Consider the following 19,760-nt stretch of genomic DNA (forward strand, 5'->3'; position numbering starts at 1 on the left):
CTAGTTCTCCTAGAGATTCCCTATTAAGTCATTTGTTTCAATAACTTTACTATATATGGTTGCATTATAAATGAGAAAATGAACAATCATTACTTGAAAAGAAACAAAACAGAAAAATATCAAAATGTTTAAACAGCTAGAAATTTTATGATATGTTTGCTTATTTCCCCCTTCTAGCTTGCTCCCAAGCTATTCACGCAGAATGGTGCTCAGTGTTTACTCTTTCCTCCTTCAGGGAAGAATTCACTTTCTTCTTTGCTGGCTAGGCCTGTTCAGTTTGAGTTAGTTTTAACAGGGATTTTAAGTTGTTTTTTTTTTTAATTCAGTTACCTTAACTGCCATATAGGCAGAAATCCTAAATGCATGTGTGTGCCTTTAATTTGGTGTTGACTGCTGGTGATGGCCTGCACTGATCTGGACTGCTTGGACTTGCAAGTTTTCTTGGCAAGTTTTTTTTTTGGGGGGGGGAGTGGTTTGGCATTGCCTGCTTCTTTTGAAGGTTGGCTGAAAGAGAATAACTGGCTGAGGTTCCCTCAACTGGCAATGATACAGTTAGACAGAGAGGTGTGTCTGGTTTGTGTGTTTTGGTGTGTCCCTAGAAGTGTGGGAGGACAGGTCAAGAGAGCTCTCAGTGGCCTTACCAAGAAAGAGCAAATCACTAAGAAGAATAATCAGTGGAGAATGAAAAGCAAGGGTGGATCAGTCCTCCCATGCTTTTATGGACATTCAAAACATACAATCTACACTATACATGCCTCTCTGTCCAACTGTATTGTTACCAGAGACCCCCAACCTTCAAAGAGTTGGTAATAAAGCTTGGATGCCTCATAGAGGAAAATAAATACTCCATCAACTACCCACTATAGTGCCTCCAAAGAATCAAAGATGTGACAATAAATGAAGATAAAACTGTGATCTTATTTAATGTCACAGCACTCCTTACATCCATAGTCCTAAAATTGACCAAACAGGATCCAATCTGAGTTGGTCACTGGGACCAGAGGTTTATTCTTCCAAGCTTTTGGACCGGTTCTGGAGCCCATCCTTAGAGAACTTATCACTCTCCAGCATGTGTGCTAAACAGTTCATGACAGCTCTACTACAAAGTACACCTGCCCTAACCAAATACACCAAGATTGAAAAGAACCAGAATTGTGGTTCTCATCAACTTTTGCCTAATCACATACTCTCAGTTTGATGGACAAATATATCAACAAATCAAAGGAACCCCCAATGGATCACTGCTTTCAGGAGTCATAATGCATTGCTTAGAATCTATAACACTCTTACATATCCAGAGTATGGATCTGGTAGGTACATGATACCTTCATCATAAAACAAGAACTAACTGTAGAACACACATAAGACTTCTTCAAAGGAATACAATTTATAATAGAAAAAGAAAACAACAACATGCTTCACTTCCTGGATATACCTTTTATGGATATTCTCATCAGCAAAGGCAATGATGGTAAATTAGAAACACAAGTCTGTCATAAAACTACCCACACTAACCAAGTGCTCCATTATCAAAGTAACAATCCAACCTCCCACAAGATAAGCTGTGTAAGAACACTACTTAGAGAAGTACAAACACACTGCAGCAACCCTGAACATCAGAAAAAGGAAACAAATCATCTATACAACATCTTCCAAAAAAATGGATGCCCATGCAACTTTGCTCACTCAACCGAATGAAGTACAACCCAAGCTGTGAAAAGTATAATACTGCTATACATCAAAAATATCTCTGAAACTATCAACAATTACAACCACATGGCATCACTGTACTACTCAAACCAACTAAAGCCCTGCAAAACATCCTAAGTAAATCAAAAGACCCAGCAAACCCAGAAGAAAATACAGGGGTCATCTACTACATACTGTACAGAGTAAGGACTGTAGCAGCCAGTATATGGGACAAAAAGGCATCCACGAACACCAACCAGCAATAAGAAGACATGATGAAAACTCGTTAATTTCACATTGCAAACCTTTCCGTTTTGGGGCAAAACAATCCAGGACAAGCTGATCAGCAGAGCTTAGAGAGGACTCATTAACACAATTTTTTGGGAAGGAAAGAAACAGAAGGACAGTTTAACATCTTCCAGTTGATGCTATGTTATGTAACATCTTCTGGGAGCTGAAGTCCACGAGTCATAAAAGAGCCAAGGTTGCCTACGCCTGGCCTATTGGCTTTTGAAAGCCAATAGGAATTGCTGTTGAGCGCCTCAAAAGACCCGGCCGGCAAACATTGCACAGGCAAGTTGTCTGCAATGAAGGCAGGAACTTTGCACCCTCTCCCTGCTGCCCAACTACACCATCTCAACTAGGTAAGTAAGATATTATTTGCAAATAGGATGGCAATAAACAATTTAGGCTGCATTTACATCAGGGCTTTTAAACCTTTTCAGAAATTGTACCACTTTTAGGACATGACAATAATCAAGCACCACCAGTGCTTAACAAAGTGTCAAAAACTTGATAACTAAAAAAAAAGTGGGGGGTGGTATTTTGGGTTTCATTGGTTAGATTCATTTATTGTTATAGAAATGGTTAGTTTATAATATTATAGAAAAGCAAAAAGTTGAGGTTCAATGTTAATGCTTCCTTTTACTCCTGTAACAGAGGAAGTCAGAAGTCAGTGCCTTTTCTTTTTCCCTTCTCCCCCTCACTTTTCCCTTTTTCTCTCACCCTTCATTCGCAAAAGCCCCCCCAAACTCACTCACACTTTGCTCACAAAAGCCTCCAGTCACTCTCACTCACTGCTCCGTCTTTTTCAAAGGCACCTCATTCAGTATCTCCCCCACTCACTCTGTCTCTTTCAAAGGCCTCTTGCTTACTGCCCTGTCACTTTCAAACACCATTTGCTCGTTCACTCACTCACTTACTGCCACGACGCTTCCAAATGCTGCCAAATGCCACTTGCTCACTCACTCACAGCATTTGGAAGTGACGAGACAGTAAGTGAATTAGTGCCAGTGCTGGAGGCCATCAGCTATTTGGTGCTGGAGACCACTGCCATGAGGAACACAGCTCTGGGTCAGGGTTCAGAGCAGCTCCGGGTGGGGACTCAGCACGGGCTGTGGTGTGGCAACTGTGGGGAGGGCAATCACCACGGCAAGTGGCTCCAAGCCGCAGGGGCAGGGGTGCAAAGGACAGGTGGCAATGCCGTAGCAAGACACCAGCATCGCTCCCAGTGACAGCACCTCTAAGTTCCAGCACCTTTTTTTTAAAGAAAAAAGTATTGTCTAAAACAACACCCATTCTTGTTGTTGTTAGCTGTGAAGTCGTGTCCGACCCATCGCGACCCTATGGACAACATTCCTCCAGAACTTCCTGTTCTCTACCATCTTCTGGAGTCCATTTAAGCTCACACCTACTGCTTCAGTGACTCCATCCGACCACCTCATTCTCTGTCATTCCCTTCTTCTATTGCCCTCAATCTTTCCCAGCATTAGGCTCTTCTCCAGTGAGTCCTTCCTTCTTATTAGGTGGCCAAAGTATTTGAGTTTCAACTTCAGGATCTGCCCTCTAAAGAGCAGTCAGGGTTGATTTCCTCTAGGACTGACCAGTTTGATCGTCTTGCAGTCCAAGGGACTCACAGGCATCTTCTCCAGCGCCATAGTTCAAAGGCCTCAATTCTTTGGCACTCAGCCTTTCTTATGGTCCAGCTTTCACTGTCATACATTGCAACTGGGAAGACCATAGCCTTGACTATATGCACTTTTGTTGACAGGGTGATGTGTCTGCTTTTTAGTGTGCTGTCTAGATTTGCCCTGGCTTTTCTCCCCAGGAGCAAGCGTCTTTTAATTTCTTGGCTACAGTCCCTATCTGCAGTGATCTTGGATCCCAAGAAAATAAAATCTGTCACTACCTCCATTTCTTCCCCATCTATTTGCCAGGAATTGAGAGATCCAGATGCCATAATCTTGGTTTTCTTAAAGTTAAGTTTCAACCCAACTTTTGCACTCTCTTCACCCGCAACAAGAGGCTCTTTAGTTCTTCTTCACTTTCTGCCATTAGAGTGGTATCATCTGCATATCTTAGAATGTTGATATTTCTCCTGGCAATCTTAATTCCAACTTTTGATTCATCTAGCCCTGCCTTTCTCATGATGTGCTCTGCATATAAGTTAAATAGGCAGGGCAACAGTATACAGCCTTGCCGGACTCCTTTCCCAATTTTGAACCAATCAGTGGTTCTGTGTCCAGTTCTCACTGTTGCTTCTTGACCCGCATATAGGTTTCTCAAGAGACAAATAAGATGGTCTGGTACTCCCATCTCTTTAAGAACTTGCCACAGTTTGTTGTGATCCACACAATCAAAGGCTTTAGCATAGTCAATGAAGCAGAAGTAGATGTTTTTCTGGAACTCCCTAGCTTTCTCCATGATCCAGCATGTGTTGGCAATTTGATCTCTAGTTCCTCTGCCTCTTTGAAATCCTGCCTGTACTTCTGGTAGTTCTTGATCCACATACTGCTAGAGTCTAGCTTGTAGGATTTTAAGCATAACTTTACTAGCATGTGGAATGAGTGCAATGGTGCGATAGTTTGAACATTCTTTGGCACTGCCTTTCTTTGGAATTGGAATGTAAACTGATCTTTTCCAATCCTGTGGCCACTGTTGAGTTTTCTAAATTTGCTGGCAAATTGAGTGTAGCACTTTTACTGCATCGTCTTTTAAGATTTTGAATAGCTCAGCTGGAATACTGTCACCTCCACTAGCTTTGTTGTTGCTCAGCTTTTCTAAGGCCAATTTCACTTCACATTCTAGGATGTCCGACTCGAGGTCAGTGACCACCTCAATGTGGTTATCAGGGACATTAAGCTTGTTCTTGTATAGTTCATCTGTGTAATTTTGCCACCTCTTCTTAATCTCTTCTGCCTCTGTTAGGCCCCTGCCATTTTGGTCCTTTATCATGCCCATTTTTGCATGAAACGTTCCCTTCATCTCTCCAATTTTCTTGAAGAGATCTCTGGTCCTCCCTATTCTATTGTTTTCTTCTATTTCTTTGCACTGTTCATTTAAGAAGGCATTCTTATCTCTTCTAGCTATTCTCTTGAATTCTGCATTCAATTGGGCGTATCTTTCTTTTTCTCCCTTGCCTTTCGCTTCCCTCCTTTCCTCAGCTATTTGCAAAGCTTCCTCAGACAGCCATTTTACTTTCTTGCATTCCTTTTTCTTTGGGATGGTTTTAGTTGCTACCTGTTGTACAACGTTGTGAACCTCCATCCATAGTTCTTCAGGCACTGTGTCTAACAGATTTAATTCCTTAAATCTATTTGTCACCTCTACTGTATATTCAACAGGGATATGATTTAATTCATACCTGAGTGGCCTAGTGGTTTTCCCTACTTTCTTCAGTTTAAGCCTAAACTTTGCAATGAGAAGCTCATGGACTGAGCCACAGTCAGCTCCTGGTTTTGTTTTTATTGACTGTATAGAGCTTCTCCATCTTTGGCTGCAGAGCACATAGTCAATCTGATTTTTGTGATGTCCATGTGTAGAGCTGTCTCTTGGGTTGTTGGAAAAGTGTTTTCTATGACCATCGTATTCTCTTGAAAAAATTCTATCAGCCTGTGCCCTGCTTCATTTTGTACTCCAAGGCCAAACTTGCCTGTTACTCCGGTTATCTTTTGGCTTCCTACTTTAGCATTCCAATCCCCCGTGATGATAAGGACATCATTTTTTGATGTTAGTTCTATAAGGTGCTGTAGGGCTTCATAGAACCAGTCAATTTCATCCTCTTCAGCACTGGTGGTTGGGGCATAGACTTGGACTACTGTGATATTGAATGGTTTGCCTTGGATTCAAATTGAGATCATTCTGTCATTTTGGGGATTGTATCCTAGTATTGCTTTTCCTACTCTTTTATTGACTATGAAGGCTACTCCATTTCTTCTGAGGGATTCTTGCCCGCAGTAGTATATCTGATGGTCATCTGAATTAAATTCACCCATTCCTATCCATTATAGTTCACTGATTCCTAAGATGTCAATGTTCAGTCTTGTCATCTCTTGTTTGACCACATCCAGCTTGCCTTGATTCATGGATCTAACATTCCAGGTTCCTATGGAGAAAAAATCTTTACAGCATCGGACTTTCCTTTCACCACCAGACACATCCACAGCTGAGCGTCCTTTCGGCTTTGGCCCAGTCGCTTCATTCTTTCTGGCGCTACTAGTACTAGCCCTCTGCTCTTCCCCAGTAGCATATTGGACGCCTTCCGACCTGAGGGGCTCATCTTCCAGCGTCATATCGTTTTGCCTTTTGGTACTGTCCATAGGGTTTTCATGGCAAAGATACTGGAGTGAATTTCCATTTTCTTCTCCAGTGGATCACGTTTTGTCAGAACTCTCTGCTATGACCTGTCCATCATGGGTGGCCCTGCACAGCATAGCTCATAGCTTCATTGAATTACACAAGCCCCTTCACCACAACAAGGCAGTAATCCATGAATGTGACACCCATTCTATTCTTTTGAAATACAACAAAAATAGATAACAATGTTTATGAACCTGTGGTGTGTGGAAGAGGTGATAGATCTACTGAACAATATTAGGCTGCTTACATGAGTAAGTAGAAGTCGAAGACTGAACTGAAAATATCTCTGGCATATGCTCATTAGCAGAACTCAAAGCAGAAAGCAGCGGTCTGTAGATGCTTAATGAGCACCTAGGCTACCAGTTAACTTAATCAAAATGTAAATGAAATAGAACAGCTTATGTTTGTTCTTTCATCTCTGATTTCAGAAGGCAATTAGTTCTTAAGATTGTAAGAATCCCCACGTTCTACACTAATTGTACAATCCCCATGTTCTACACTAACAATACAGTCACAACTGAACAATGAAAGTTTCAAATAGTTGTTGGTGCTAAATTAACAGTCTGAATTCTGTTGCCTCTTCTTCAGTCCAGACAGAGAAGTAAATGCCATGACCAACTTAGGCAAGGAATCTGCAACACTAACTTTATTTATAATCAGCCCAATGCCAGGACCACAGCTTCTTCAGGTCCGCTGCAAGCAATAGGAAAGAAAATGGCAAGATGCCACAGAGAGGCTGATTTAAGCTGTAATCTTTTACCCACTTAACTGGGAATAAGTCCATTCGGCTCAGTTACTTTTCTTCTAACCTTTTAGCAGTAAATCTCACTGTTTCTAGCTTATTATAACATCTAAGGCCACAGTGGTAAGATTTATTCTGGTGGCGAATTGTATATGATGTAATTGGTAGGTTTCTATCTTCTGATCCTGGGGGTGTAAAAAGGAATATTGGTGGTTATTTGATTGGGAAGTGTTAATTGCCTAAGAGTTGTGCTAATTGCCTGACTTGTGCAAGGGCACTATTAGAAAGGTGGAAAGAATGTAAGACATAGATTCTACTCATGAAAGGAACAGCAGAATGTTATTTATATACCTATTTTTAAATGTTTTCTTCATTGAAGAAAATATATGAACATGTACAAGAGAAAACACAAAAAAGAATAAAAGAATACAATACCCCACTATTTAGCAAATAAAACCCCGAAACTATATTATTGGGGGGGGGGGGGGAAACAAGGATATTTTTTTTTGAGATTTCCACTTTCCTCCTAGAGTTGTAATCAGAACTTGATAGCCACAGAAAGAACCTTGTTTACTCCTACAGAAATATCACATGACAATTTGATGGGATGTAGGGCATGAAAAGCTAATGCAAAATGAAAATGATAAAAAAGTGACAAGAACAAATGTACTGAAAAAATTCCCTCCCCCCCTTTTAAGAAGTTAACCGTACAGATATTTTAAACTGCACGTAAGGCTTCATAAATAAGATTCTTGAATCCAAAGGGAGTGAAATTCAGCTTATGGGCTATCTTGACTAGATAAGCAAACTCTGTTTTTCCTCTAATGGGAAAGCCTCTCATGAAAATGGCTACAGGCAGATATAAGACCCTTTACAACATAATAAGGCAGATTCCAAATCATAAAAAAATGTGTTGTGCTATATGGTTTTTCCCATCACTCTTGATCATATGCAGAAATATTTTACTTCAGGAAAGTACAGTGCAATATGAAGTTAAAAATATGCCTTTAATATTGCAATATTAAGTGGGCTGCTCCGAATTTTATGTATTTGCTGCCTGAAAAGACAGATTGTAATGAAATCAGCAAGAAAACAACATACATGACTTCTCATGTATTCTGACTGGTTTTGATTTCTCTTCTGGGTATATTGTATGAAAAGGCACTTGCTTTAAAAATTATTCACAGACATTTTATTTACACTTTGTATTTTTTTGTGTACTGGAAATAAGTTTTGGAGTAAAAACACATGATGTTTTAAAACTGCCCTGCTGAATTTAAAGAAGGTCCCTCTGGTAACAAATAGCAAACACCAAGTGTGCATAGGTTTCCATAACAGTTTAATTATTTGAAATACAGTACCAAAAATAGCCCTAATTGTCAGTGAAGTTTTATCTAATTCATAATTCCTAACACATTTTGACATCCATGCGCTAGTTTTGATTTTAAAAAATACGTATACAGTCAGACTACAGTCAAATGTATTCACCTTTGTATTTCATCTCTGCCATAATGTAAATACATTTGAAAAAAATATCACAAATGAAAGAAACATCAGATTCTACAGTTCAGAATTATTATTTTTAATTCAAAAAGTATTTCTCTGGGGTCTTCTTTTATTAGCTTCTATTTTATTTTTGATTTCCTGTTCCATAATATTTTTTTTCCCTGACTGTAGAACCTGGTGTTGGGGTCAGTGAACTGGGTTTCTTAAGTTAAAACAACAGTAACAAAAAAAACACAAAAAACTACAAAGTATACAATTTGCTCTTGGAAATACTGTAGTTATCACCAAATTTGCTGAATATCCTTGCATGTCTCTAAAGAGGGAGGGAGCGAGCGAGCGAGTGAGGAGGGAGTAAGAAGTCAAACCATAGAAGGATGTTTTTAAGAAGGAAGTGCTGGGGAGTTCATATGTATGTAGCATATGGAGTCACATCCAAAATACTGTATATCTATTGTTTAAGTAGCAGGAGGAGGAGGGGAGGAGGAGAAGAAAGAAAGAAAGAAAGAAAGAAAGAAAGAAAGAAAGAAAGAAAGAAAGAAAGAAAGAAAGAAAGAAAGAAAGAAACAGAGAGAGAGAAAGGAAGGAAGGAAGGGAAAGAAAGAAAGAGCAACAGAGAGAAAGAAAGAAGGAAAGAAAGAAAGAAAGAAAGAAAGAAAGAAAGAAAGAAAGAAAGAAAGAAAGAAAGAAGAAAGAAAGAGAAAAATCCCTGGATTTTAGTGACTTTAAAGCATTATAAATTATTCTATGAAAATAGGTTTGGTGACAAACCATTTCAGAGGTCACCAAAAAGAAATAGGGTGAGATGGGGTGTACTGATTGTTAAAGTGACTGTGAGTAGTTCAATATCTCTGATTCATGAGATAATAATAATAATAATAATAATAATAATAATAATAATAATAATAATAATAAAGTTGGAAGGGACCTTGGAGGTCATCTAGTCCAACCCCCTGCTCAGGCAGGAAACCTTATACCATTTCAGGCAAATGGCTGTCCAGTCTCTTCTTAAAAACCTCCAGTGTTGGAGCATTCACCACCTCTGGAGGCAGGTTGTTCCACTGGTTAATTGTTCTAACTGTCAGGAAGTTTCTCCTTAGTTCTAGGTTGCCTCTCTCCTTGACTAGTTTCCATCCATTGCTTCTTGTCCTGCTTTCAGGTGCTTTGGAGAATAGCTTGACTCCCTCTTCTTTGTGGTAGCCCCTGAGATATTGGAACACTGTTATCATGTCACCCCTCACCCTTCTCTTCATTAAACTACACATACCCAATTCCAGCAACCGTTCCCTATATGTTTTAGCCTCCAGCCCCCTAATCATCTTGGTTGCTCTTCTCTGTACCCTTTCTAGAGTCTCGACATCTTTTTTACATTGTGGTGACCAAAACTGGATGCAGTATTCCAGGTGTGGCCTTACCAAAGCATTGTAAAGTGGTATTAGTACTTCACTTGATCTTGATTCTATCCCTCTGTTAATGCAGCCTAACACTGTGTTGGCTTTTTTGGCAGCTGCAGCACACTGCTGGCTCATATTGAAGTGATTGTCTACTAAGACTCCAAGATCCCTCTCACAGTTACTACTATTGAGCAAGGTACCACCTATGCTATACCTATGAATTTGATTTTTCCTGCCTAAGTGTAGAACCTTACTTTTTTCACCATTGAATTTCATTTTGTTAGATAGTGCCCAGTGTTCGAGTCTGTCCATATCCTTCTGTATCTTAAGCCTATCTTCTGGAGTATTGGCTATTCCTGCCAGCTTGGTGTCGTCTGCAAATTTGATGAGTTCCCCATCTATCCCCTCTGTCTGTTCACAGATCTGTCTGTTCACAGAGAGAATTAAGGTTATTAAACTAAATTTGATTCTGCCTGTTTTTTATCATGCACTACAGAAATGTGCATGTTTGAATTTGATGCACTACAAAAGTATTTTCATGTTTTACATTCTTATATGTAAACACAAATGTGCACTCCAATGTGTTTGTGACAAGTGTAAGTGTAAGTGTAAAATTCCTTGTGAACCGCCTTGAGTCCTATGGGAGAAGGGCGGTATATAAGTCTAATAAACATAAACATAAACATAAACATAAACTTAAGTGTGACATCATAGATATGGATCTGGCTATGGTTTTCTGCCATGTATACAGTGACAAATGTTGTTCACTGTCCTGTAATATAATGTTAGGAAGACTCCAAATGGCACTAGATATCCCTTTAGGAATGGGGCCAGCAGAACATTAATTCTCATCTCAGCCATCTCCCCTTGCTCTGCACACATAGACTCATAAGGTTGGAAGTGGAACAGAGTCCAGATGTTGGGAAGCTTTTGTTCCACTCTTCTCTATTCAGATTCCACTTGAGGCACCACAATTGAAAAAGGACAAACCAGAATGAGTTCAGAGGACTATCAAGATGGCAAGGGATCTGGAAAGTAAAGCCTATGAGAGTCTAGATAAGTTTAGCCTACAGAAAAGACAACCAAGGGAAAATATTTATTTATTTAACTGCTTAATACATTTATAAGGCTGCCTGTCTCAAATACAGGATGTTGGGTGACTAATACAAGTAATCCTCAACTTACAACAGTTCATTTAGTGACTGTTCAAAGGTATAACGGAACTGGAAAAAGTGACTTATGACCATTTTTCCCACTTAGGACCGTTGCAGCATCCCCATGGTCACGTGATCATAATTTGGACACTTGGCAACTGGGTCATATTTATAATGGTTGCAGTGTCTTAGGGTCATGTGATCCCCTTCTGCAACCTTCTAATAAGTAAAGTCAATGGGAAAGCCAGATTCACTTATCAGCTGTGTTACCAATTTAACAACTGCACTGTTTCACTTAACAGCTATGGCAAGTTTGGTCTCAAAATGGGGCAAAACTCACTTAACAACTGTCTTGCTTAGCAACATTAATTTGTGGTTGTAAGTTAAGGACTACATATAGTTAAAATGGAATAAAAATGAGTAATAAAGAACCCAACAAAAATTTGAAACAACATAAATAACATTAAACAGTAGCAGAATGCTCATGACACCACATCTTCAATATAAATATGACCAAGAAACAGGCTCACACATACAACCAAAATCAGACCATCTGGGTCAGGGCAAGTCTAATCTGGCATGTTAGCTGTCTTTCACACAGAATTAAATTTAGGACTAGCAAACCCTTCTAGAAAGATATAGAATCATTTTCCTGAAATTGCTTTCTTTTCTTATATTTTGGATTATTGCTTGGCCTGTTTAATATCCTGCCCAGCCATCAAAGAAGCCAGGTTTCTTGAAATCTGAATTTCTTTACCATAAAAAAAATCAATTCTACATAATCTATAGATGTTCTTTTGCCTCCATTTGATTTGATTGATGTATTTTGCTTAGTTCATTTTATAGTCTGTATAAAAAAACATATATTTTATAGTCTGATTATCTAGACCCCAGGCTTCTCATTTAAAATTAATCCATCAAATATACCTACATTCTGCCTTTATTTATATCTACTGCAGACATTATTTCCCTTTAACCTACTTCTTAATAATAATTGCTTAATAGGATTTAAACTATATTGCAGAGTGATCACTTGTTTCTTAACTTCATCTAGTACCATAGTGACTTTTGCTATTCTATCTAAAAGTTGACTGTAAACCCCTTCTCCTATACCTCTCTATTCTGGATTTTCATTCTGCTCATATATCTTACAGTATTAATATCAGCACAGGTTACATAGTTCTACAGCCCAATTTAACTGCTGCCAATTAATACATAAATATGGCTCCTACTGCCCATATATTATTAATTCAGCTTTTTTATTTTAATACAGCTTTGCCTCTTAAGACAAAATAGAGCAAGGGATATGCTCAGGGTAGAAGAAAAATACTGAGAAAAATAAACTTTTCTGCTACTGTAAGCCTAGACAAACAAAAAAAATATGAAAGAGTTGTTACATGCTGTGCAACCACTTTTAAAGAAATAGCAAACAGGCCAGCTAAGATTTAATAGTCACTGGTGAGGAAAGGCAATAAACTTTAATCCTCCAAAACAGAACATGGAGTAACAAGACACACATTCACTTTTCATTTGCAGGAGGGAAGCCCGACTTTTAAAATAATGTGTTCAGAAAATATTTATTTAGCAAAACATCTCATGAAATGAAAAGTAGCAGGTGGTGTTGAATGGAGTAGCTTGGAGGAAAAAAAAAGTTTCTCTGAAACTTTCTTGAATTATATGATAGGGCAATTCTATTATAAATAATTGTATTATTTTGCCCCAATTCTGGGTAACCACAGAAAAATAAATAGGATTGTAGCATTATTTCTTGTGATTTACAAATGAACTGCTTAGTTAAAAATGCTCCAAACTCTTCAGCCTGTGCTTCATAGTCTCTTTGTAAAGTAGCTATATCTGAATATTCTAGCTGCACTGATAGCAATTTCTGAAACATACTAGCTGATCCCGTATTCTATATAATAAGCAGAACTGTCCAACTTTCTCTAGCTCATCCATACACACCACTATGTAAACTTTAAAAACAGTATTATGTACTGTTGGGGGAAAGGTTTGACAAATATGCGTGCTGACTTAAAGAGAATGCCCCCCCCCCGCAAGAACTTCAGTAGAAGTTGGAAAGTTAATCAGACAATCCCTCTCCAAATGTAGTGGTAGATCTCCAACTTCTTTCTCCATTAAGTGAGCACCCTGACGGGCCCCTATTCTTGTAAAACAAAAGAGCAGCAATGCCGAGTAAAGCTGTGTTAAGAAAGAACAAAAAGCCTCTTACCTCTTCTGGCGGGAAGCCCAAATCAAAATCCGGGATATGCCACAGAGAAGGTGCCGCGTTGCTTTCAGAGGAGCGCAAGGCCTACCCTGGGTTCAGAAGCTGCCCCTGTCAGATTTTCCAGCAGCAGAACTGTGGCCAAGTCCCTGCCCAGCCCGAAGAATTTCCTGAACAGCATTCCCCTTCTTTCTCTAACTGCTTTGAAACCACACTCTGTCTTTTACTTCAATGAAGCTTTGTCAGGCCAAGTTACAGCTACTGGTCTGGCTCCAGATAGCAATTGAAAACACATGTGTTTTGCATGAAAGCCTCCCCACATACTATCGTGCCTCTGCGCCAAACACAGGGGACTGGCATGTTTCGCATTTGGAAAGCTAAAGCCAATCATTTCTGCAACAAATGTAGACAGCTATTTTTATTTCAAGACTGCTCTACGCTTCTCCTTTATTTTAGCCTTGCAAACCATGAGAAACTTTTCTTAGTGTTAACTTTTTCCCCCGACCAAACCTGCAAAGAAAGAATCAGACTCTTATGCAGTCCACCACCACCCTTTACCTAGCTTTCTCATGTGTTTTAATTTCAATTGCATAAAGCGAGGTTTATTTTTAGAAGCTCTAGGCTCTGCCCAGCACATTGCTGTGTATCTTAATCTTGACATGTAGTACTGTAAGCTGAATATACTAAAAATACTACAATTATGCCTGAGCATTTGGATTCTTCTCTACTGTGACAGTCTCTCACAATAATTCCCAAAACAGTTTTTTTTAAGATTGCCTATAGGAAAGTTTCAGTTTAGTTTAAATTATGGCAGAGACATATGCTTTATCTTTTGTCAAATGGCTCTCCTTGATATTTTTCAGTTCCCTATGATATCATAGATCTAGGTTTGCTTGTTTTTTAAATCTTATTTTTCTGCTTCTTCAGATAACATACTCCTCTGCTCTGCTCTTCTCACCTAACTTCCACCAGAAGGGGAAAAACAGCTCTTTACTGTGTATTTATTCCATACATGTGTATGGAATAAATACGCATTCAAAATCAAATAGTGAATGGTACCATTTCTTACTCATTTTCTATACTATGCATAGCATTGCTTAATCTGATAGGGAGTAGTAGGATGGGGTATGTTTCTATTTTTTTTTCATGCCGTCCAAAAATTTAGAAATCTCAGAAAAGTATTAAATCTAACTGAACTGTCCTGTTTGCTTTATGAATGAAACCAGTTCTTTTAAATGAGTCCTCATGCACACTTATATATGTGGCAAATAATTTTGGTTCGACTAACATGAACATAAGCTTTTTAATAACATTTAAAAGCATTTGAACATAACTGTCAGCCAAGTTCACCTCTCATTTAAGGTGGCTGCTATCTATGGAGTTCTTTCTATAGTGAACATTATTTTTGCAAATAATACACGTACATAACAAACAAACTTATGATTTACACGCTATTAATCAAACAAATCCATATATGCATTTTAAAGGCCAAAAGATTTAGATCAGGCCAGGAATTTCTGTCCTGCATAGTAAATAATGAGTATAAAATTCCCAGAAGGATGGTGATGGAAGCCATGTAAAGTCCATTACATGGGAACATGACATAAGTAACATATACATATTTCTTTGCTCTGAGAGCTTAAGGAAAGGTTGCCAGCACGTATCCTTTGGATATATGCAAGAAACCAAGATGTTTGTGGGGGTGTGTGGAGCATGACAAATAACTGAACTATGCACTTTAATTCTTATGTAGACTCCTATTTTATATTTTATTATTAGTCATCTTCAACATATTAGAGAGATCCTAAGTATTGGAGCCAGAAGTTTGCAAAGAATGGAAAATTGTCTCTATGAAAGTACTGTATTTGTAGCAGAAAGTATTATTGCAAGGAACAGTTAGACAGGAGAGTCTAACTTTCCTTAGCTATGGTCTTAGTTACTTGCCAAATAATACAGGCTGTGGAAATGATACATATCACTAAGTTACTTAGGTGTATTTCCTGCAAATTTTTATATCCCTACATCTGGTTCTATAAAATGCCAGAGCGGAAAGAATGATCTATCTTTCTGGAGATTCACTGACTAAGTTATGTACAGCATTCGTAGTATCCTTGGCTGCAAATATAAAATGAAACACATTACATTCATACATACAAAAGGAGTGCTATTTATTATGGGGGGAAAGAGAGAGAGAATTAATGAGCTTGTCTTCAGGTAAGTACATGAATCTCCTGATTATTTTCTTGGGAGTGGTTTTCCATTGCCTCCTTTTGGGATTATTATTTCCAGCTGAATCTGTAGTCCTCCATTTCTAGATGGTTTCTCATTTAGACATACAGTAAAGCTATTTAAAGAGAAGTTCATTCAAGATGTAACTTGCTATAAGAACAAGATTTATATAAGGTACTTGTTTATTTTTAAAGAATGTGGTGACAGATATGTGCTTCCATAAAAAAATGCTCCCCACACAGTTTCTCATGACACCCAGAATCAGAGAACAGTGTTTTTGTGGAAACAAAGCTTGAATTATTCATATTGTTATTGTCTTTTCAACATACAGCTGTTCCTTTGGCTGTCTAGAAACTGATTATGAAAATCACAAAAGAAAACTTTGATACAAAAGTAACCCACAAAGTTGCAGTAGCACTGGGAAATAAGTAATTCTGATGCAAAATATCAGGAGATTTACTTGGAGAAAGAAATAAGTTAACTGAAGTGCTAAGGGTGTGGCTATATTCATCTGCAATTGATAAAGTAATCAGAAACAAAGGAACAGGATGGAATGTTAAATCAATTGTGGGAAAAGTTCAGGGGCCATTGGCAGATACAAATGGAGTCCACAAGGATCTCCAGTCCAGGAGAGAGAAGATTGTACAAAAGATTAGAGAAGGTAGAAATAAAACTCAGAATTTGGGAAATCTGGGTGCAAGTCACTTCACATGGATAGGTACACCCAGACAAATAAGCAGGGGCGGTGGGGGGGGGGAGAAAGAGAAGGAGAAGTTTGCCTGAACAGAGAAGCAGGAAAAAGAGGAGAAGGAATAAATAGTTTGGGGAGTTCAAAAAGTTTGGATTGGTTGGAAATGTGGATGCAGTCTGAAAAGCCCTCGAGTTTCAGCTGTGGGATTATCATGACCAAGAGGAAGAGAAGCCGACTGCATACATGTGGGCCAGAATAGAAGAAGTCGAAGAATGAACCAGCTAAGGAGAAAGTAAGACACAGTGCTGCATGAAACTTATGGAGGTAGCATGGCTGCAATCTTCTTTACCAAGGGAAATGGGGGGAAAAAGAGAGGGGAGGAGGGAGAAATCTTTGAGAGGATTCACTGAGGGATTAATTTTCATTGAATTCGGTAGCCACTGCTGTTTAAAGTTCTTCTTGTGTCTATGCAATATGCATGGGTGCTGTTATGTATTAAATGTTATACCATTGTATTGGTGCCACAATATTAAAGTGTAAATAGATATGAGGTAAAACCGGACGGGAACACACGGCAGCTTTTGACAGCTGTCAGAAGCTGCCGAGAGTTAATGCACAGGCGCGACGGCTTGACAGCTCTCAGCTGTCAAGGCGCTGACGAACTGCGCAGGCGCGGCAAACAGTTGACAGCTCCTGGCTGTCAAAACCAGCCGCCGCCGATTGGTCCTTGCCGGCAGCGGGAAACAGGCGCTGTTTGGATTGGCTACCAGCCCGCCAGCTGGGGGATAAAAGTCTGTCAGCTGCCCAGTTCCTCACCAATAAAGGTTGTCAACTTGAGCCAGCTGTCTCACATGATCCTTACTAAAAGACACTTCAGGTGCATGTATGCATGGTGATTATTTCTTTCTTAATGCAAGCTGTTTTTGTCCACTCATGACATATTTTTCTTCATGGGAGAATGTGACAGAAGTCATTCATTAATTCTCCCCTAGCTGGTTGAACAGTAGGCAGCAGGCTTGTTTACAGAGATTTAGAGAGAAGCTAAAAGAATCCTACTGGAAGATCCCCTGAGGAATCAAATTTTTAACTCAAGACTAGCTACTACAAGAGCTACACAAATATGAAATGTGAGGAAGAGAAAGAGAGAAAAGCATGATCCCAAGGTCCACTGCAAGTGTTTCATTTAGTGGAAAACAATAGTACCAAACTGCATGATTTAGGCCCATAACACAATAGTGAAAAGATGGATTTTGGTTTGGTTCTTCCATTACCCTAGTAGCTAACTTGGGAATTCAGGGATTTGAAGTCCACATGTCTTCAAGCTGCCAATGTTAAAATAACACTGGGTTAGATAATTAATTCATTAATTTCTTTACAAAGTAATTCACATCCTGAGTTTTCCTGGACTAAAGCCAAAAAAATAGGCAAAAAAATATTTTCAATGCAATTTGTTATCAAAATTCTTTTTTTTACTGTTGCAGGAATTGGGCATGGCCAAGCTAGAGAAAAGAAGGACTAGGGACAGTCTAGAGAAAAGAAGAACTAAGGGTGACATGATAGCAGTATTCCAGTATTTGAGGGGCTACCACAAAGAAGAGGGACACAACTTATTTTCCAAAGCACCAGGAGGCAAGGCAAGAAACAATGGATGGAAACCAATCAAGGAGAGAAACAACCTGGAATTAAGGAGAGACTTCTTAACAGTGAGGAGAATTAACCAGTGGAATAGCTTGCCTTCAGAAGTTGTGGGTCCTTCATCACTGGAGGTTTTTAAAGACAAAACTGGACAGCCATCTCTCTGAAATGGTATAAGTTTTCCTGCTTCAGCAGGGAGTTGGACTAGAACAGGGGTAGGCAACCTTGGCTCTTTTATGACTTATGGACTTCAACTCCCAGAATTCCTGAGCCCTGGAATTCTGGGAGTTGAAGTCCATGAGTTATAAAAGAGCCAAGGTTGCCTACCCCTGGACTAGAAGATCTCCAAGGTCCCTCCCAGCTCTATTCTGATTGACTGAACTCCTAAGAGCCAACGTGGTGTAGTGGTTAAAGCACAAAGGTAGAAACCAGGTAACTCTGAATTCTAATTCTAATTCTACCTTAGGCATGAAAGTTAACTGGGTGACTTTGGACCACTCCCTCTCTTTCAGCCCCAAGAAGCAATCAATAGCAATCCTGAAAAACCTTGGCAAGAAATCTATAGGGACTTGTCCAGGAATGTCCCAGGAGTAAATACTGACTTGAAGACATAAACAAACAAATAAATTGTACAGTACTAGTTTTTATTTAGTAAATCACATGCCATATTTACATTATTTATTCAAAGTGGCTTTTAAAAGAATAATGATAATTTATAAAATACATTGTTATTTAAAAAAACCAAGGTTATCAGTATCAGTATATATAAACCAAAAACATGTTTCTTTATGGAGATCAAAAGCCAGAATAAGGTATTACAATATTATAGAAAGACAGGCAATTATAAAGTGGGGCAATTTGTGTAGCCTTGGTAATACAGCTGAAAGCAAAGAGCTGGCTTTTCATGTTGAAAATGCTTGACCTCTGAAGTTAAGCATGCTTTTATTTGACTAAGTCATTGTATAGAAAATGAACTAAATTGACATGTAGGCAATACTCACCCAGCTAGCTTAAGTTATTATAAGCCTAGGCTATAGAGCACTCACTGAATGCTTGGTTACTAATATGATATCAGAGTTAGGTTTTCCTGAAAATTCAGGTACAACAACCCAATTTTAAACAGAAAGGGAATTACTCCAAAGTATGTTCAGCCTTCTGAAGCATATGTAGATATTTTGGCCTGTCTCTCTTGTCTCCACAGGTTACATTTATCTGAATGCCAACAACATTACATTGTGTTCATGAGTAAAATTCTAGCATCATTTTAATTATTTAAAAATACATTTCATTATTTAAAAATACATTTTAAAAATATATCTACTTGCTTCTTCTCCACCCCTCCCCATTTTTTTTAAAGTGTATTGACTGAAGAAAAGGTCCAGGGAACTCTTTTTTTTGTTGTCATGTTTTGCTTGGTCCTAATAAAGGCTATGACCTAGCTATGGATTTGTATTCCTCCTCGCAACCTCCAAATTGCTTTTTTTTAATGTTTCCTTTAAATGGCACTCCAAGGTTTCTCTGTTTATGGGGCCATTTAGCCCATCATTATATATTTTAACTGTTGATGACTTTTTGAAGGTATCTGGAAGATGCCCTATTACAAAAGTCTTTTTTGTGAATACGCCAGGTAATAATAATAATAATAATAATAATAATAATAATAATAATAATAATAATAATAATAATAATAATAATAATAATAATAATTTAATTTCTATACCGCCCTTCTCCCGAAGGATTCAGGGCGGTCGGTGTACAGGGCAAATACAGTAAAAATACAATATACAAAAGTTAAAAAAGAATTAAATAATACAGCCCAATTCCAATAAAATTAATACAGTTAATATTAAAATACCCCAAA

The sequence above is a fragment of the Vipera ursinii genome (genome assembly GCF_947247035.1).
Source record: "Vipera ursinii genome assembly, chromosome: 2".
NCBI classification, from domain to species: domain Eukaryota; kingdom Metazoa; phylum Chordata; class Lepidosauria; order Squamata; family Viperidae; genus Vipera; species Vipera ursinii.